The sequence below is a fragment of the Salmo salar genome, unplaced genomic scaffold, assembly GCF_905237065.1.
Source record: "Salmo salar unplaced genomic scaffold, Ssal_v3.1, whole genome shotgun sequence".
NCBI lineage: Eukaryota > Metazoa > Chordata > Actinopteri > Salmoniformes > Salmonidae > Salmo > Salmo salar.
Genome location: NW_025548857.1, coordinates 302939 through 325000, shown reverse-complemented (window position 1 = coordinate 325000; position 22062 = coordinate 302939). Strand labels below are relative to the sequence as shown.

Here is a 22062-nt window from a genome sequence, read left to right as displayed (position 1 = left end):
AGCCTGACAGCCTGCAAAGAGTCAAATCATATTAAAACCACACTGCTATTCTTTGGTGGTGAAAAATAGTGGCAGTATATTTCTTCAACATATTCAGATACATCAGTGTCCTGAAACCTTCCATATCTATTCATAAATTAATGTATCATAATATAAATTACAAATGATCAAAGTTTTGCCTGCAGATAGAAACATGTATTTTTATTTGAGGATATTTTCATACATATCTGTTTCACCATTTAGAAAAATAAAAGCACTTTATCTATCAAGTCCCCCTATTTAACCTGTTAGGGCTAGGGGGCAGTATTGACACGGCCGGATAAAAAAACATACCCGATTTAATCTGGTTACTACTCCTGCCCAGTAACTAGAATATGCATATAATTATTGGCTTTGGATAGAAAACACTCTAAAGTTTCTAAAACTGTTTGAATGGTGTCTGTGAGTATAACAGAACTCATATGGCAGGCAAAACCTGAGAAGATTCCATGCAGGAAGTGGCCTGTCTGACAAGTTTTGTTTCATCTTGGCTCTTTTTATTGAAGACTTAGGATCTTTGCTCTAACGTGACACTTCCTACGGCTCCCATAGGCTCTCAGAGCCCGGGAAAAAGCTGAACGATATCGAGGCAGCCTCTGGCTGAAACACATTATCGCTTTTGGCAATTGGCCGATCAGAGTACTATGGGCTTAGGCGCGTGCCCGAGTCGACCCCATGCTTTAATTTCTTTCGTCTGTTTACCTAAACGCAGATTACCGGTCGGAATATTATCGCTTTTTTATGAGAAAAATGGCATAAAAATAGATTTTAAACAGCGGTTGACATGCTTCGAAGTACGGTAATGGAATAGAATTAGAATTTTTTTGTCACGAATTGCGCCATGCTCGTCACCCTTCTTTACCCTTTCGGATAGTGTCTTGAACGCACGAACAAAACGCCGCTGTTTGGATATAACAATGGATTATTTTGAACCAAACCAACATTTGTTATTGAAGTAGAAGTCCTGGGAGTGCATTCTGACGAAGACAGCAAAGGTAATAACATTTTTCTTATAGTAAATCTGACTTTGGTGAGTACCACACTTGGTGGGTGTCTAAATAGCTAGCCCTGTAATGCCGGGCTATCTACTCAGAATATTGCAAAATGTGCTTTCACCGAAAAGCTATTTTAAAATCTGACATATCGAGTGCATAGAGGAGTTATGTATCTATAATTCTTAAAATAATTGTTATACTTTTTGTGAACGTTTATCGTGAGTAATTTAGTAAATTCACCGGCAGTGTTCGGTGGGAATGCTAGTCACATGCTAGTCACATGCTAATGTAAAAAGCTGGTTTTTGATATAAATATGAACTTGATTGAACAAAACATGCATGTATTGTGTAACATAATGCCCTAGGTTTGTCATCTGATGAAGATCATCAAAGGTTAGTGCTGCATTTAGCTGTGGTTTGGGTTTATGTGACATTATATGCTAGCTTGAAAAATGGGTGTCTGATTATTTCTGGCTTGGTACTCTGCTGACATAATCTAATGTTTTGCTTTCGTTGTAAAGCCTTTTTGAAATCGGACAGTGTGGTTAGATTAACGAGAGTCTTGTCTTTAAAATGGTGTAAAATAGTCATATGTTTGAGAAATTGAAGTTTTTGCATTTTTGAGGTTTTTGAATAACGCGCCACAGGATTACACTGGCTGTTACGTAGGTGGGACGATTTGGTGCCACCTGCCCTAGAGAGGTTAAAGAAGTCATATGTTTCCTGACCAATTCACTCATAGTGTATTAAATTAGTCAAAAGTTTAGTATTTGGTTCCATATTCTTTGACTGCAATGACTACATCAAGCTAACCTCTCACCATTACCAATAACAGAGGATACAACAAAACATGCTAACCTCTCACCATTACTAATAACAGAGGATACAACAAAACATGCTAACCTCTCACCATTACCAATAACAGAGGATACAACAAAACATGCTAACCTCTCACCATTACCAATAACAGGCTACAACAAAACATGCTAACCTCTCACCATTACCAATAACAGAGGCTACAACAAAACATGCTAACCTCTCACCATTACCAATAACAGAGGCTACAACAAAACATGCTAACCTCTCACCATTACCAATGACAGAGGCTACAACAAAACATGCTAACCTCTCACCATTACCAATAACAGAGACTACAACGAAACACTTGTTGACCAACTACAGGAATACTGACCTCAGAGTCTCCAGTCTGCAGTGTGGATCCTCCAGTCCAGCAGAGAGCAGTCTGACTCCTGAATCCTTCAGGTCATTGTTACTCAGGTCCAGCTCTCTCAGGTGTGAGGGATTTGAACTGAGAACTGAGGCCAACACTTTACAGGATGTGTCTGTGAGTTTACAGCCAGTGAGTCTGCCAACACAGAAGAAATACAATGACAGACAGGTTGTATTAAAATGATACGCTTAGCTTTCTCTGTTTACACTGTTACCCGTTTACAAATACTGTGTTGGGTTTGACCTCAGAGCTGAGACCAGAGAAGCACAGCCTTCCTCTGTGACTAGACAGCCTGACAGCCTGCAAAGAGTCAAATCATATTAAAACCACCCTGCTATTCTTTGGTGGTGAAAATAGTGGCAGTATATTTCTTCAACATATTCAGATACATCAGTGTCCTGAAACCTGCCATATCTATTCAGAAATGAATGTATCATATTATAAATTACAAATTAACAACGTTTTGCCTGCAGATAGAAACATGTATAGTACAAATATTTGCGTAGACTGGCCAGACCAGTTTAAAAGCAGTATCTGTCAAAAGACAGACAGTGAGGTATCAGATTTAGATTGTATTGAGTATACAGTCCACACCATATCTATTTTGACAGTGAAGATAACATTTTAAATGTGGCTCTAAACTCCAACAATTTGGATTTCAGATCAAATGTTTCATATGAGGTGACAGTATATAATGTCACCTTTTATTTGAGGATATTTTCATACATATCTGTTTCACCATTTAGAAAAATGAAAGCACTTTATGCATCTAGTCCCCCTATTTAAAGAAGTCATATGTTTCCTGACCAATTCACTCATAGTGTATTAAATTAGTCAAAAGTTTAGTATTTGGTCCCATATTCTTTGACTGCAATGACTACATCAAGCCTGTGACTGCCATGATTGAGAAAGATCATGAATAATAATGAGTGAGAGAGGTACAGAGGCTACAACAAAACATGCTAACCTCTCACCATTACCAATAACAGAGACTACAACAAAACATGCTAACCTCTCACCATTACCAATAACAGAGGCTACAACAAAACATGCTAACCTCTCACCATTACCAATAACAGAGGATACAACAAAACATGCTAACCTCTCACCATTACCAATAACAGAGGCTACAGCAAAACATGCTAACCTCTCACCATTACCAATAACAGAGGCTACAACAAAACATGCTAACCTCTCATTTCTTCAAAAAGCATAATGCATTAACAACATTACAGTTTAGGAGAAATTCAATCATCTTTTAAATATAATACCAATTAATTATAACAAATAAACTCAATACTTGGTTCAAACAAGGATATTACACAAATATACAGTCAATAATACAGTAGAAAAATAAGTCTATATACAATGTGAGCAAATGAAGTGAAATAAGGGAGGTAAAGGCAAATAAAGGCCATGGTGGCGAAGTAAATACAATATAGCAAGTAAAACACTGGAATGGTAGATATGCAGTGGAAAAAAGTGCAAAGTAGAAATAATGGGGAGCAAAGGAGCTAAATAAATAAATACAGTAGGGGAAGAGGTAGTTGGGGTAAATTATAGATGGGCAATGTACAGGTGCAGTGATCTGTGAGCTGCTCCTACAGCTGGTGCTTAAAGCTAGTGAGGGAGATAAGTGTTTCCAGTTTTAGAGATTTTTGTAGTTCGTTCCAGTCATTGGCAGCAGAGAACAGGAAGAAGAGGCGGCCGAAGGAGGAATTGGCTTTGGGGGTGACCAGGGAGATATACCTGCTGGAGCGCGTGCTACAGGTGGGTGCTGCTATGGTGACCAGCGAGCTGAGATAAGGGGGGGACTTTACCTAGCAGGGTCTTGTGGATGACCTGGAGCCAGTGGGTTTGGCGACGAGTATGAAGCGAGGGCCAGACCACGAGAGCGTACAGGTCGCAGTGGTGGGTAGTACAGTGGGGAGAAAAAGTATTTGATCCCCTGCTGATTTTGTACGTTTGCCCACTTACAAAGAAATGATCAGTCTATAATTTTAATGGTAGGTTTATTTGAACAGTGAGAGACAGAATAACAGCAAAAAAATCCAGAAAAACACATGTCAAAAATGTTATACAATTATTTGCATTTTAATGAGGGAAATAAGTATTTGACCCCTCTGCAAAACATGACTTAGTACTTGGTGGCAAAACCCTTGTTGGCAATCACAGAGATCAGACGTTTCTTGTAGTTGGCCACCAGGTTTGCACACATCTCAGGAGGGATTTTGTCCCACTCCTCTTTGCAGATCTTCTCCAAGTCATTAAGGTTTCAAGGCTGACGTTTGGCAACTTGAACCTTCATCTCCCTCCACAGATTTTCTATGGGATTAAGGTCTGGAGACTGGCTAGGCCACTCCAGGACCTTAATGTGCTTCTTCTTGAGCCACTCCTTTGTTGCCTTGGCCATGTGTTTTGGGTCATTGTCATGCTGGAATACCCATCCACAACCCATTTTCAATGCCCTGGCTGAGGGAAGGAGGTTCTCACCCAAGATTTGACGGTACATGGCCCCGTCCATCGTCCCTTTGATGCGGTGAAGTTGTCCTGTCCCCTTAGCAGAAAAACACCCCCAAAGCATAATGTTTCCACCTCCATGTTTGACGGTGGAGATGGTGTACTTGGGGTCATAGGCAGCATTCCTCCTCCTCCAAACACGGCGAGTTGAGTTGATGTCAAAGAGCTCTATTTTGGTCTCATCTGACCACAACACTTTCACCAGTTGTCCTCTGAGTCATTCAGATGTTCATTGGCAAACTTCAGACGGGCATGTATATGTATTCTTGAGCAGGGGGACCTTGTGGGCGCTGCAGGATTTCAGTCCTTCACGGCGTAGTGTGTTACCAATTGTTTTCTTGGTGACTATGGTCCCAGCTGCCTTGAGATCATTGACAAGATCCTCCCGTGTAGTTCTGGGCTGATTCCTCACCGTTCTCATGATCATTGCAACTCCACGAGGTGAGATCTTGCATGGAGCCCCAGGCCGAGGGATATTGACAGTTCTTTTGTGTTTCTTCCATTTGCGAATAATCGCACCAAATGTTGTCACCTTCTCACCAAGCTGCTTGGCAATGGTCGTGTAGCCCATTCCAGCCTTGTGTAGGTCTACAATCTTGTCCCTGACATCCTTGGAGAGCTCTTTGGTCTTGGCCATGGTGGAGAGTTTGGAATCTGATTGATTGATTGCTTCTGTGGACAGGTGTCTTTTTTTACAGGTAACAAGTTGCGGTTAGGAGCACTCCCTTTAAGAGTGTGCTCCTAATCTCAGCTCGTTACCTGTATAAAAGACACCTGGGAGCCAGAAATCTTTCTGATTGAGAGGGGGTCAAATACTTATTTCCCTCATTAAAATGCAAATCAATTTATAACATTTCAGACATGAGTTTTTCTGGATGTTTTTGTTGTTATTCTGTCTCTCACTGTTCAAATAAACCATTAAAATTATAGACTGATCCTTTCTTTGTCAGTGGACAAACGTAGAAAATCAGCAGGGGATCAAATACTTTTTCCCCCACTGTATATGGGGCTTTGGTGACAAAACGGATGGCACTGTGATAGACTGCATCCAATTTATTGTGTAGGGTATTGGAGGCTATTTTGTAAATGACATCGCCGAAGTCGAGGATCGGTAGGATGGTCAGTTTTATAAGGGTATGTTTGGCCGCATGAGTGAAGGAGGCTATGTTGCGAAATAGGAAGCCAATTCTAGATTTAATTTTGGATTGGAGATGCTTATAGTGAGTCTGGAAGGAAAGTTTACAGTCTAACCAGACACCTAGGTATTTGTAGTTGTCCACATATTCTAAGTCAGAACCGTCCAGAGTAGTGATGCTGGACAGGCGGGCAGGTGCAGGCAGCGATCGGTTGAAGAGCATGCATTTAGTTTTACTTGTATTTAAGAGCAGTTGGAGGCCACGGAAGGAGAGTTGTAATGGCATTGAAGCTCGTCTGGAGGTTAGTTAACACAGTGTCCAAAGAAGGGCCAGAAGTATACAGAATAACACCAATAACAGAGGGGGTCTGATCTTTGTGCCTCTGTAAATTTCTCATTCATCATCATTAATGATTCATTCATGATTATTCATAATCATGGTAGCATCCACATGAATGTAGAAGTGTTCAGAAACATCTTCTATTCTTACTGACAATACAAGCGAAGTGACTCCAAAATGACAGGACATTATTCACCATTCAGTTTCTATTCGGAAAAACATCATCCAAAATTACAACCAAAACAAACTGAAAATTAATTCAACAAGTTAGTAGAATCACAAGCTTGATGTAATCATTGCAGGCATGGAATATGGGACCAAATACTAAACTTATGACAACTTTAATACAATATAAGTGAATTTGTCCTTAATATGTACAACTTTTTCAAATAGGAGAACTAAATACATAAAGTGCTTTCCTTTCTTAACAGTAACACAGCTATGTATGAAAATACCCTCAAATAAAAGGTGACATTCTGTACTGTCACCTAATATGAAACATTCTATCTCAAATCCAAAATGCTGGAGCATAGCACCACATTTAAAACTATAAGCTTCACTGTCCAAACACATATGGTGTGGACTATGTGTGTCTGGTAAACAGTTATAACTTGTTGACCAACTACAGGAATACTGACCTCAGAGTCTCCAGTCTGCAGTGTGGATCCTCCAGTCCAGCAGAGAGCAGCTTCACTCCTGAATCCTTCAGGTCATTGTTACTCAGCTCCAGCTCTCTCAGGTGTGAGGGGTTTGACTCCAGAGCTGAGACCAGAGAAGCACAGCCTTTCTTTGTGACTCCACAGCCTGACAGTCTGCAACGAGATCATCATGACTTCACAAACACACCGTTAATTTAACACCAGTAGTATAGAAGGACAGCGGTAGATGCATTTGGTTCATATTCCCAAACAACATATAGATTCATCTTCCATCAATGCATTTATTCAATATGTTTTTCAATATACATATTATAATACATATTTTTCACTAAACATAATATTTCTTCCTGATGAATACTTCTTATATGTCATTTTATTTACTCACAGAGCAGCTCTGGAGGCTTTGACCACTGGCAGCAGCCTCAGAAGACCTTCCTCTGATCTGGAGAATTTCTTCAGGTCAAACACATCAAGCTCCTTTTCTGAAGTCAGCAACACAAAGACCAGAGCTGACCACTGTGCAGGTGACAGATTGGGTTCTGAGAGACTTCCTGATCTCAGGTAGCTTTGGATCTCCTCCACTAGAGAATGGTCATTCAGTTCATTCAGACAGTGGAACAGATTGATGCTCCTCTCTGGAGAGGGATTCTCCCTGATCTTCTCCTTGATGTACTTTACTGTTTTTTCATGGGTCTTTGAGCTACTTCTTGTCTTTGTCAGTAGACCTCGTAAGTGCTTCTGATTGGACTCCAGTGAGAGTCCCAGAAGGAAGCGGAGGAACAGGTCCAGGTTTCCCATCTCACTTTGTAAGGCTTTATCCACAGCACTCTTGTAGACAGTAACTTCAGACTTGTCTCTGTACAGCAGAGAAAAGATACTGGACGTTGTTTGCTGTTTGTCCATGAGATTCTCATTGTTGTTGATGAATGAGAGGAACACATACACAGCAGCCAGAAATTCCTGAATGCTCAGATGAACGAAGCAGTACACCTTGTCTTGGTACAGAACACATTCCTCTTTAAAGATCTGTGTGCACAATCCTGAGTACACAGAGGCTTCATTGACATCAATGCCAGCCTCTTTCAGGTCTTTTTCATAGAAAATCAGATTGCCCTTCACTAGCTGTTGAAAAGCCAGTTTTCCCAGTGACAGAATGGGCTCTTTATTCCAGTGTGGACCTGTCTCTTCTTTCCCAAGATACTTTTCATTCTTGTGTTTGGTATGAAACACCACAAGGTGTGTGTACATCTCAGTCAGAGTCTTGGGCATCTCTTCTGTCTTATGTTTCAGCATGTGTTCGAGGACTGTTGCAGAAATCCAACAGAAGACTGGAATGTGGCACATGATGTGGAGGCTCCTTGATGTCTTTATGTGTGAGATGATTCTGCTGGCCAGGTCCTCATCACTGAATCTCTTCCTGAAGTACTCCTCCTTCTGTGGGTCATTGAACCCTCGTACCTCTGTCACCTGGTCAACACACACTGAAGGGATCTTATTGGCTGCTGCAGGTCGGGTAGTTATCCAGAGGAGAGCAGAGGGAAGCAGATTTCCCTTGATGAGATTTGTCAGCAGAACATCTACTGAGTTTGACTCTGTAACGTCACAACAGATCTTGTTCTTCTGGAAGTCTAGGGGCAGTCGGCACTCATCCAGACCATCAAAGATGAACAGAACTTTGTACTTGTCGTAGTTGGAGATTCTTGATTGTTTGGTTTCCATTGAGAAGTGATTGAGAAGTTCAATCAAAGTGAGTTTTTCACCTTTCATCAAATTCAGCTCACGGAAAGGGAATGAAAACACAAATTGAACATCCTGATTGGCTTTTCCTTCAGCCCAGTCCAGAATGAACTTCTGCACGGAGACTGTTTTTCCAATGCCAGCGACTCCCTTTGTCAGCACAGTTCTGATGAGTTTGTCTTGTCCAGTTAAGGGTTTGAAGATGTCGTTACATTTGACTGCAGTCTCTTGTCTTGCTTGTTTCCTGGTTGTTGTCTCAATTTGTCTCAGTTCATGTTCATTATTGACCTCTCCTGTTCCACCCTCTGTGATGTAGAGCTCTGTGTAGATCTTATTGAGAAGTGTTGGGTTTCCTTGTTTAGCGATCCCCTCAAATACACATTGAAACTTCTTCTTTAGATTAGATTTGAGTTCACGTTGGCAAATCACAGCAGGATCATCTGAATCTAGAAATAACACAGAGGATATTAATATTACATCTGTTTTAATGCCTACATTATTGAAGGACTGTTATAAAGTTTTCTATTGTAATAATGTATTCTCTTAACTGACTGTATAAATGTGTAAATGTTTTCATAATACATTACAGACTGGTTTGACTAATTATATTATTATTGGTATTATTGATGGTATTATTAATGTTGTCTCTCTCTCTCTAAACTAATAACCACAATACATCGCTGCTGCTACTTGATGAGGTCACTAGGTGTTGTGTTAAGGCTGCGACAATATCATTGAGTTACACAGGTACTTTAGCTGTACTTTAGCTACAGCTTTTAAATGTTATAAAACAGCATTCAACATGAGGCAGACAGATCTTACATTTCTCCAGTGTGTCAGCGAGCTCCTTCTGGTTCATTTTCCTCAGGACGTGCAGTGTGATCTTCAGAGCTCCCTCTCTGGCACTGCTCTCCTGCTTCTCATCTTCAGCATCCACCACTTCCTCATCCTGCTTCTGACTCTCAAAGCCTTCTGGGAGTTCAGGACTAAGAATCCTCTTGAACATCTTCAGCTCGTTCTTCACAAATGTCATCATTTTCTCTTCAAGCAACTAAAATAAATCCAGTAAATAAGTTAAGCAAGAGAAGAAATGCTTTCTCATTAACACATTAATGAATAATTGAAAGAAACTTTACTTGAGGAAAACAAAAGTTCATAACAGGATCACATACACTGAATACAGAGTCCAGGTCTGTTTGATGACTCTGGGAAGACTGACCACTGAGAATCTCTGACTCTGATTTCTCCTGTTGGTTTCTGTGGACAAAACATGAGATTACATCTCCTCATCCAGGGAGTGTACACACACACACACACACACACACACACACACACACACACACACACACACACACACAGACACAGACACAGACACACACACACAGACAGAGTTTTAGGACTATGAAAATGGACTAAAGGATTAGCCTATGGATTATGAAAACAACCAAAAGAAATGTGAAAATGGGAGAGGAGAAATGACTAGAGACAGTGTTGTTTAACTCACTGACCATGACCCATGAGTTCTTCTTACCTTTGTTCAGTAGAAAAGTCTCCCTCTCTAAACACTATAGGATGATTCATAGACAGGTCACTCTTCATGGACACACAGCTGGGTACAGGGGAGGCTGGTCTCTCCTGCTTGATTGGACTTCAACACAACAAAGACAAACATTACATCTCTCATCTACTCTGATCTCAGATGGGAAACATAAGAAGAGTTCCAAAACGCAACATATCACTTTACAGAAATGAGCTTTTATTGTTTAAAGAAATGATGTATTAATTATTACATCTCTCACAGACAAGGATTTGTTTAAAATCTATCACTTGATGGTTTCATTTCAGAGACAAAAATCATGTTTTTTTATGCAAAATGCTATATATCTCCCTCACTCTCAAATGTGACCGACCGGCTCAATTTGGTAATTAACTAAATAACTACATATATAGTGATTTTGGTTCATGTCAGTTTAATTGTTTGTTATGGTATAAGTTGTTATTTTATTGTAAGTGATACAATTAACTAGTAATTCTCAGTAATTACTACTTTAGTAAGGAATAACACATTTTTTAAGCACTACTGCAGTTGCTAAATAATTTCAATAGATGGGAGCATAAGACCACAATGACATTTCAGAATATTAGTTTAGTTTTCTCCCTGGATACACCACCACTCCCCGAGCTTCCTGCAGAACCCCTGCAGTACCTCCACAGACCCCGGATTGAGAACCCCTGATTTAGCAGATGCTCTTATCCAGAGAGATTTACAGTAAGTGCATTCACCTTAAGATAGTTATTTATTTAGGAAATAAACTTAATCAATTCTTCATAAAATTGTCATCTTACCTCTTAGCTTTGGTGTCATGTCCCCCAGAGAGATGCATTTTGGAGGCAGGGGCCCCCTCCTCTCTCTCCCCAGAGAGACTCATTTTAGAGGCAGGGCCCCCCTCCTCTCTCTCCCCAGAGAGACTCATTTTAGAGCACTGACCCCTGTAAACAGAGATCCAGCATGTTGGTTGTGGTTAACACAGTGACAACTAAACAGAGATCCAGCATGTTGGTTAACACAGTGACAACTAAACAGAGATCCAGCATGTTGGTTGTGGTTAACACAGTAACAACTAAACAGAGATCCAGCATGTTGGTTGTGGTCAACACAGTGACAACTAAACAGAGATCCAGCATGTTGGTTGTGGTTAACACAGTAACAACTAAACAGAGATCCAGCATGTTGGTTGTGGTTAACACAGTGACAACTAAACAGAGATCCAGCATGTTCGTTGTGGTTAACACAGTGACAACTAAACAGAGATCCAGCATGTTGGTTGTGGTTAACACAGTGACAACTAATTATTGAATGTCAATTGTTCTCTTATATTCATTATCTCTTAGAAATAAAACATTTACTAACATACATAGAAACAGTCAGGTGATTTAATTAATAGATAATAATAGATAATAACTAATAATAATATTAATGTCTCACTTTCTCTTTTAATAATTTCTCTCATTCTAGTGTGTTGCTTTGTTTAACAGGTATGATATTATTATGCTGTTACTGAATTCAGTTCATAATAACAATGTTAAGAAAAGTATGTTCAGTGGTTTCATACCAGATTACACAGGAAAGAGGAGCTCATTGTAAGTTTGAAAACAAATTTTACGATATTTTGAAAGACTATTTACAACTTATACATAAAAATATACAAATTGTAAAATAACCACAATATATGAATATATGAACAATATGTTTTTGAATTTGACTCGCCTACGCCCAGTTAGCACCATTTTGTATGATTGAACTGTCACATAACTGTCCCAGGTGAAATGGACTGTTAGATCTGAGTGTTTTACTGTCATTCACTATACTAAAATAACACCATACATTTAATTTCTCTACACACTTTACAATAATCCCTGGGAAGATTCTTACCTTGTAGCCTGAATTCACAACCAGAACATGTCAAGTCATTGAGATATTTTCCGTTGTGCTGAGAGAGCAGCTTCCTGATAACAAGTGGCTCTGTATCTATGTTCTAGGTACAGTTGATCTTTGGATGCAATAATATCTGGTCAAAGTCTAGTGACACAACACCATAGTATATCATAAACATAACAGCAGTTGGCCAGTAAAGGCCATGACATACTATAAAACAGGGTTTGTCAACTAGATTTGGCTTCGGGTGTCACGGTTGTCATAGAGAGGAGCGGACCAAAGTGCAGTGTGATTATCGTTCCACATATTTTATTGAACTGTGAAACTATGCAATACATACACATAAACTAAAGAACAAAAAAACAACAAACCGTGATGCAGAGGTGAAACATACACTACTCAAAAACAATCTCCCACAAACCCAGGTGGGAAAAACACCTACTTAAGTATGATCTCCAATTAGAGACAACGATGACCAGCTGCCTCTAATTGGAGATCATCCCAAACAAAACCCAACATAGAAATACAAAACTAGAAAACAACATAGAAAAACTAAACTAGAAACCCCCCTGTCACGCCCTGACCTACTCTACCATAGAAAATAACAGCTTTCTCTGGTCAGGACGTGACATCGGGAGAATGTTTTTCTGAGTTAAAGTGGGCGGGCCAGAACATAATTAGCGTATAATATTAGCACAATTAATAGGCCTACACTACAAATTTAACAACATGTTTAACACATTTGATTAGTACATAGTACATTCAGTGACAATAAAATAATTTAGATCTGATAAAATCATAAAATCACCAATATCTCTATTCAATTATAACTTTTTGTTTATTTCTCTGTGTGTTGATTGGTGGGGAAAAACAGGTCTACGTAGCCTACTGTAGTCTACACTACTTTATTAATATCAACATTCATTCAGAACAATTAGCTTGATAGCAAGAGAACATGTCGTTCTCAAAAAGTAACAAAAATGCATGGTGACAGTTTTGGAGGAATTGGCTACAGACAAGTCTATGGATAGCATAATTGCGTCTGTCAAACAGGTGCCCCTGTCTGTGACATCAGCCGGACGCCGTGTCTGTGCTCTGGCGGATGATGTGCATAGGATTGTTCTGGAGGGGCTCAGTCAGGCTGAGCATTTTCCCCTGGCTATTGATGAGAGTACTGACAACACCGATGTAGCACAGTTGTGTGTATATGTCCGTTATTTTCATGGGAAGGACACACCACCGGGACGATTCCCCTGGAAGGACACACCGCCGGGGACGTTCCCCTGGAAGGACACACCGCCGGGACGTTCCCCTGGAAGGACACACCGCCGGGACGTTCCCCTGGAAGGACACACCACCGGGACGTTCCCCTGGAAGGACACACCTCCGGGACGGTCCCCTGGAAGGACACACCACCGTGGACGTTTCCCTGGAAGGACACACCACCGTAGACGTTTCCCTGGATGGACACACCACCGGGGACGTTCCCCTGGAAGGACACACCACCGGGGACGTTCCCCTGGAAGGACACACCACCGGGGACGTTCCCCTGGAAGGACACACCACCGGGGACGTTCCCCTGGAAGGACACACCGCCGGGGACGTTCCCCTGGAAGGACACACCGCCGGGGACGTTCCCCTGGAAGGACACACCGCCGGGGACATCCTATTCACAAAGCTGGAACAATTGTTTACGTAGCATGGCCTGTCATTCGAAAAAGTCAACTTTGTGATCACCGTCAGGGCTCCTGCTATGGTGGACAGACACAGGGGCCTGGTCAGCAGGTTGAAGGAAATCGCCCCACAAATGAATGGCTTGCATTGTCTCATCCATCAGAGTGTGAAACCCTCTCTCTATACTGCACGAGGGAGAGAGTCTCCTCCAGGAATTTATGACCTGAGATAACAGAACCTGGGTGAGAGAGAGGGGGATGGAGGGAGAGAGAGGGGGATGGAGGGAGAGAGAGGGGGATGGAGGGAGAGAGAGGGGGATGGAGGGAGAGAGAGGGGAATGGAGGGAGAGAGAGGGGGATGGAGGGGAGAGAGAGGGGATGGAGGGAGAGAGAGGGGGATGGAGGGAGAGAGAGGGGGATGGAGGGAGAGAGAGGGGGATGGAGGGAGAGAGAGGGGGATGGAGGGAGACAGAGGGGGATGGAGGGAGAGAGAGTGGGAAGGAGGGAGAGAGAGGGGGATGGAGGGAGAGAGAGGGGGATGGGGGAGAGAGAGGGGGATGGAGGGAGAGAGAGGGGGATGGAGGGAGAGAGAGGGGGATGGAGGGAGAGAGAGGGGATGGAGGGAGAGAGAGGGGGATGGAGGGAGAGAGAGGGGGATGGGGGAGAGAGAGGGGGATGGGGAGAGAGAGTGGGAAGGAGGGAGAGAGAGGGGGATGGAGGGAGAGAGAGGGGGATGGGGAGAGAGAGGGGGATAGAGGGAGAGAGAGGGGGAAGGAGGGAGAGAGAGGGGGATGGTGCTCGCTATACCCAATGAGGGCAGCAGCTGACCACCATCGTTGTTGTAGTCATCACCATTCCTTTTATGTGCTAACTATGTTTGGATCAACTTACACCTGTGAGTCCTCCTTTTCCTCTATGAATGCAATCGACTCACGACAGGAACCGGCTTTCACATAAGGCAACCGAGGACTGCCTGCTCATCAACATCACATCCCTCTCACCTGACATCCACAAGATCGTGTCCGAGGGGAAATGCAACTTTTCCCATTAAGTAAATAACTTAGTATTTAATAAATAGTCATATAGGCTACTAACATTATTGTAATTATTATTATTATTATTATAATTGTTATTATTGCTATTATTATTATTGTGATTATTAGTGCTGATCAATGGCTATTTTAGGTCTCATGCTGACAGTATTTTCTGTTTGTTTTATCGTTACAGGAGCAGGTCATCCCAGACTCCTGATACAGGGCTACAGACACTCAGGTCATCCCAGACTCCTGGTACAGGGCTACAGACACTCAGGTTATCCCCAGACTCCTGATACAGGGCTATAGACACTCAGGTTACTCTGGTCACTCTGATACAGGGCTACAGACTCTCAGGTTACTATGGTCACTCTGGTACAGGGCTACAGACACTCAGGTTATCCCAGACTCCTGATACAGGGCTACAGACACTCAGGTTATCCCAGACTCCTGATACAGGGCTACAGACACTCAGGTTACTCTGGTCACTCCTGATACAGGGCTACAGACACTCAGGTTACTCTGGTCACTCTGATACAGGGCTACAGACACTCAGGTTATCCCCAGACTCCTGATACAGGGCTACAGACACTCAGGTTACTCTGGTCACTCTGATACAGGGCTACAGACACTCAGGTTATCCCAGACTCCTGATACAGGGCTACAGACACTCAGGTTATCCCCAGACTCCTGGTACAGGGCTACAGACACTCAGGTTATCCCCAGACTCCTGGTACAGGGCTACAGACACTCAGGTTACTCTGGTCACTCTGATACAGGGCTACAGACACTCAGGTTACTCTGGTACAGGGCTACAGACACTCAGGTTACTCTGATACAGGGCTACAGACACTCAGGTTACTATGATCACTCTGGTACAGGGCTACAGACACTCAGGTTACTCTGGTCACTCTGATACAGGGATACAGACACTCAGGTTACTCTGGTCACTCTGGTACAGGGCTACAGACACTCAGGTTATCCCAGACTCCTGATACAGGGCTACAGACACTCAGGTTACTCTGGTCACTCTGGTACAGGGCTACAGACACTCAGGTTACTCTGGTCACTCTGATACAGGGCTACAGACACTCAGGTTATCCCCAGACTCCTGATACAGGGCTACAGACACTCAGGTTACTATGGTCACTCTGATACAGGGCTACAGACACTCAGGTTACTCTGGTCACTCTGATACAGGGCTACAGACACTCAGGTTACTCTGGTCACTCTGATACAGGGCTACAGACACTCAGGTTACTCTGGTCACTCTGATACAGGGCTACAGACACTCAGGTTACTCTGGTCACTCTGATACAGGGCTACAGACACTCAGGTTACTCTGATACAGGGCTACAGACACTCAGGTTACTCTGGTCACTCTGGTACAGGGCTACAGACACTCAGGTTACTCTGGTCACTCTGGTACAGGGCTACAGACACTCAGGTTACTCTGGTCACTCTGGTACAGGGCTACAGACACTCAGGTTACTCTGGTCACTCTGATACAGGGCTACAGACACTCAGGTTACTCTGGTCACTCTGATACAGGGCTACAGACACTCAGGTTACTCTGGTCACTCTGATACAGGGCTACAGACACTCAGGTTATCCCAGACTCCTGATACAGGGCTACAGACACTCAGGTTATCCCAGACTCCTGATACAGGGCTACAGACACTCAGGTTATCCCAGACTCCTGGTACAGGGCTACAGACACTCAGGTTACTCTGGTCACTCTGGTACAGGGCTACAGACACTCAGGTTACTCTGGTCACTCTGATACAGGGCTACAGACACTCAGGTTATCCCAGACTCCTGATACAGGGCTACAGACACTCAGGTTACTCTGGTCACTCTGATACAGGGCTACAGACACTCAGGTTATCCCAGACTCCTGATACAGGGCTACAGACACTCAGGTTATCCCAGACTCCTGATACAGGGCTACAGACACTCAGGTTATCCCAGACTCCTGGTACAGGGCTACAGACACTCAGGTTACTATGGTCACTCTGGTACAGGGCTACAGACACTCAGGTTACTCTGGTCACTCTGATACAGGGCTACAGACACTCAGGTAATCCCAGACTCCTGATACAGGGCTACAGACACTCAGACACAGACATCACCTGTTTTTCTTAAATTATTGTTTTATGTAGGATGCTGCCTTTTTGGCCATGTTGCAGTTGTAAGTCGGCCTAATAAATAAATACAAATCCCTCTTCTATCAGGCCATTTTATTTTCTTGTGAAAGATGCTGTTAAGCCACACAGCCTAGCTCAGCCAGTTAAGTTATTTATATGGGCCTGCGCCCCCACACAGCCTAGCACAGCCAGTTAAGTTATTTATATGGGCCTTCGCCCCCACACAGCCTAGCTCAGACAGTTAAGTTATTTATATGGGCCTTCGCCCCCACACAGCCTAGCTCAGACAGTTAAGTTATTTATATGGGCCTGCGCCCCCACACAGCCTAGCTCAGACAGTTAAGTTAATTTATATGTGCCTTCACTCTGAAGAAATAGACTCCAATTAAGCCCTCTTGTTGTTTTTAAAGTCAAATTAAAAGGAAGATTATTGTTGAAATGAATTACTTGACTGGTGTAGTTTTCTCCACCTGTTGATTGGCGCCACTTGCATAACAAGTTAGCTATATTTTCAGCACCAGGTGCTGTTCACCTCCTATTGATTGTGCTGCTATATTATCAGCACCAGGTGCTGTTCACCTCCTATTGATTGTGCTGCTATATTTTCAGCACCAGGTGCTGTTCACCTCCTATTGATTGTGCTGCTATATTATCAGCACCAGGCGCTGTTCACCTCCTATTGATTGTGCTGCTATATTTTCAGCACCAGGTGCTGTTCACCTCCTATTGATTGTGCTGCTATATTATCAGCACCAGGTGCTGTTCACCTCCTATTGATTGTGCTGCTATATTATCAGCACCAGGTGCTGTTCACCTCCTATTGATTGTGCTGCTATATTTTCAGCACCAGGTGCTGTTCACCTCCTATTGATTGTGCTGCTATATTATCAGCACCAGGTGCTGTTCACCTCCTATTGATTGTGCTGCTATATTTTCAGCACCAGGTGCTGTTCACCTCCTATTGATTGTGCTGCTATATTTTCAGCACCAGGTGCTGTTCACCTCCTATTGATTGTGCTGCTATATTTTCAGCACCAGGTGCTGTTCACCTCCTATTGATTGTGCTGCTATAATATCAGCACCAGGTGCTGTTCACCTCCTATTGATTGTGCTGCTATATTTTCAGCACCAGGCGCTGTTCACCTCCTATTGATTGTGCTGCTATAATATCAGCACCAGGTGCTGTTCACCTCCTATTGATTGTGCTGCTATATTTTCAGCACCAGGTGCTGTTCACCTCCTATTGATTGCGCTGCAGTTGCCGCTTTAGGTTTCAGCCCCATAAAATGGTCCTCTACCTGCTTTATTAGTCTCCTACATTCTCTCCTCTTGAATGAAGTTAAAATGTAACTTGTGCATTATTTAGGGAGGTCACATTGTAGAGTCACTACACCACCATTATTTAGGGAGGTAACATTGTAGATACTCTACACCACCATTATTTAGGGAGGTCACATTGTAGATACACTACACCACCATTATTTAGGGAGGTCACATTGTAGATACTCTACTCCACCATTATTTAGGGAGATCACATTGTAGATACTCTACACCACCATTATTTAGGGAGGTCACATTGTAGATACTCTACACCACCATTATTTAGGGAGGTAACATTGTAGATACTCTACACCACCATTATTTAGGGAGGTCACATTGTAGATACTCTACACCACCATTATTTAGGGAGGTCACATTGTAGATACACTACACCACCATTATTTAGGGAGGTCACATTGTAGATACTCTACACCACCATCTAGAATACAGTAGGACCTCTTTCCATTTGTCCCTTTGAAACACACAGAAAACTATAGTATTTAGCCTAAAGCAGCATATGATTTTACAGTAGACTATAGATGTAGGCTACTGTATAGTCACATGGCTCAGTGTTAAAATGTTAGAGCAGCCCATTGATCTGAACAAATCCTCTTAGTGAATGTCTCTTAATAAGAAAGAATTATCAAAATGAATGAGAATATTGCATTTTGAAATGCAAATACTATTGAGTCTGTAGACAAATTGAAATAGTGATTCGGACGTCAGTGGATCTGCGTGAGGGATGCATCAGATGAATTAAGGCATTTTGGAGGGGTTGAATGTTGCACCATTGATAAAGCAGATCAACTGAGCTAGGGTTAGAGTTAGGGAGAAAACTACAAAAAGACGCCATATTTGTAGTTCACAACTCTTAAGCCTGACTAACCGATGTCTTTATATAGCCTTGCTACTCTTATTTTCAAATGTATTTTTACTGTTGTTTTATTTCTTTACTTACTTCACACACACACACACACACACACACACACACACACACACACACACACACACACACACACACACACACACACACATACCTTTTTCGCACTATTGGTTAGAGCCTGTAAGTAAGCATTTCACTCTAAGGTCTGTTGCATTCGGCGCACGTGACAAATAAACTTTGATTTGATTTGAGACCTATTTATTAACATAAAGTCCACCACTGTAAGAGTCCTCAGTTGTAGTGAGAACATTGTGTCATATGTTTAAGGGGGGTTTCATGACTGTGATTCCAAAATGTTCCAGTGCTGAGGAACTGTGTGTCATTTTTTTCCCAGTACGGGAAAATAAAAATGTATGAAATGTATTCATTCACTACTGTAAGTCGCTCTGGATAAGAGCGTCTGCTAAATGACTAAAATGTAAATGTAAAACTGTAATGGTTTGAATACACCTGGGCTTTCTGTGAAGAACTACAACTCCCTGTTTCACGTTGCATCGTGTCCAGCCAACCGGAAATGGCGCCGGAATTGTAGTTCTAACCCCTTTGTGGTTTAGTAGAAAGAGGAGGAAGGGAAGCGCTACTAAGGTACACAATAGTAAATGTTGGTAGACAGAAGGTGCTCTTTGGTAAAAGGGGTGAGTAGGTCATCAAAAAGAAAGGAGGACCAAGACACTCTTCATATAATTGATTAAAATGCCTTTATTAGTATGGCATGTTCAATAGAAACAATGTTTTTGTTTAGAATAATTATTTATTAAATGTGCTACTTTGACCCCACCATGGCCTCCAGTCTCCCCTCTCCTGCAAAGTGAATTTATCTGAAATGACAAGGCTTGATCTCTGAATGTGTTTCTCTGTAGGCTACATACTGAAACCTTAAAGCTACAATCCTTAGTTCCTAAACCCATTATTGGACCATTAAATGTTGCAGGAGGGTCACGACTTCCGCCGAAGTTCGGGCAGCGTTCGACCTCATCGATCCACTTTTCATTTTCCATTTGCTTTGTCTTTTTCTTACACACCTGGTTTCAATTCCCCAATCAAATCAAATCAAATCAAATTTATTTATAAAGCCCTTCGTACATCAGCTGATATCTCAAAGTGCTGTACAGAAACCCAGCCTAAAACCCCAAACAGCAAGCAATGCAGGTGTAGAAGCACGGTGGCTAGGAAAAACTCCCTAGAAAGGCCAGAACCTAGGAAGAAACCTGGAGAGGAACCAGGCTATGAGGGGTGGCTAGGAAAAACTCCCTAGAAAGGCCAGAACCTAGGAAGAAACCTAGAGAGGAACCAGGCTATGAGGGGTGGCTAGGAAAAACTCCCTAGAAAGGCCAGAACCTAGGAAGAAACCTAGAGAGGAACCAGGCTATGAGGGGTGGCTAGGAAAAACTCCCTAGAAAGGCCAAAACCTAGGAAGAAACCTAGAGAGGAACCAGGCTATGAGGGGTGGTCAGTCCTCTGCTGGCTGTGCCGGGTGGAGATTATAACAGAACATGGCAAAGATGTTCAAATGTTCATAGATGACCAGCAGGGTCAGATAATAATAATCACAGTGGTTGTCGAGGGTGCAGCAACAGGTCAGCACCTCAGGAGTAAATGTCAGTTGGCTTTTCATAGCAGATCATTGAGAGTATCTCTAGTATCTCAATGACTTGTTCATTATTTAACCCTCTGTTCCCCCATGTTGGTTTGTGAGTGATTGTTTGTTTGTAATACGGTCCGTTATTGTGGGCTCGTTTATTGCATTGTGTTTGTGATGATTTTGAGTAAATTACGTTTTATTACTCACATCTGCTGTCCTGCGCCTGACTCCTCTACACCAGCTACACACAGGCCATATTACAAGGAGCCAGGCGGCATCAGCTGCAGAAGTTATTAATTTATTTAAAGATGACAATGGTGATCTAGATATTCACATGACAATATTTACACAATAATCTACATTGATAATGGTGATCTAGATATTCACATGACAATATTTACACAATAATCTACATTGAGTTGCCTAGTTAAATAAAGGTTAAATAAAATATATTTACAAACTCCACAACTAACAGGTCAATAAAAAGACAATACTTTAGAGGAAGCAAACCTGTCTATTCCATTAGACTCTTGGGGTATATCAGGCTCAAGTCAGGTTCTCCTCACCATGACACCAATAGTAAATGACCTGCAACAATGGCCTGTATCACATCTAACAATTAAACAGAAATGTGCTTCTTTCAACCCCAAAAGAGCAATAAAACATACCATTATAAACAAAGGTTCAGGAATACAATGACATCAATTAAAAAGCAATGGACATGTTAAAAACAACACACCATCAGCCTCATTCATCTATTCCTCCATCAATATCACCATCGTTGTTGTAGTCATCACCCTCAGCCTCATTAATCTATTCCTCCATCAATATCACCATCGTTGTTGTAGTCATCACCCTCAGCCTCATTCATCTATTCCTCCATCAATATCACCATCGTTGTTGTAGTCATCACCCTCAGCCTCATTCATCTGTTCCTCCATCAATATCACCATCGTTGTTGTAGTCATCACCCTCAGCCTCATTCATCTGTTCCTCCATCAATATCACTTTCTACTTTTAAACTCGGACAAAACAGAGATGCTTGTTCTAGGTCCCAAGAAACAAAGAGATCTTCTGTTGAATCTGACAATTAATCTGGATGGTTGTACAGTCGTCTCAAATAAAACTGTGAAGGACCTCGGCGTTACTCTGGACCCTGATCTCTCTTTTGAAGAACATATCAAGACTGTTTCAAGGACAGCTTTTTTCCATCTACGTAACATTGCAAAAATCAGAAATTTTCTGTCCAAAAATGACGCAGAAAAATTAAT

General features: G+C 42.2%; 1 long non-coding RNA gene across 1 annotated transcript; it reads right to left on the bottom strand.

Moving 5' to 3' along the window:
* Positions 1–9600: 9600 nt before the first annotated feature.
* On the bottom strand, positions 9601–11060 carry LOC123733383 (uncharacterized). The gene is made up of 3 exons (XR_006763752.1): positions 11003–11060; positions 10188–10304; positions 9601–9913 (listed from the first exon to the last, which is right to left on the bottom strand). It is a non-coding gene; the product is annotated as an uncharacterized lncRNA (long non-coding RNA).
* Positions 11061–22062: the final 11002 nt, after the last annotated feature.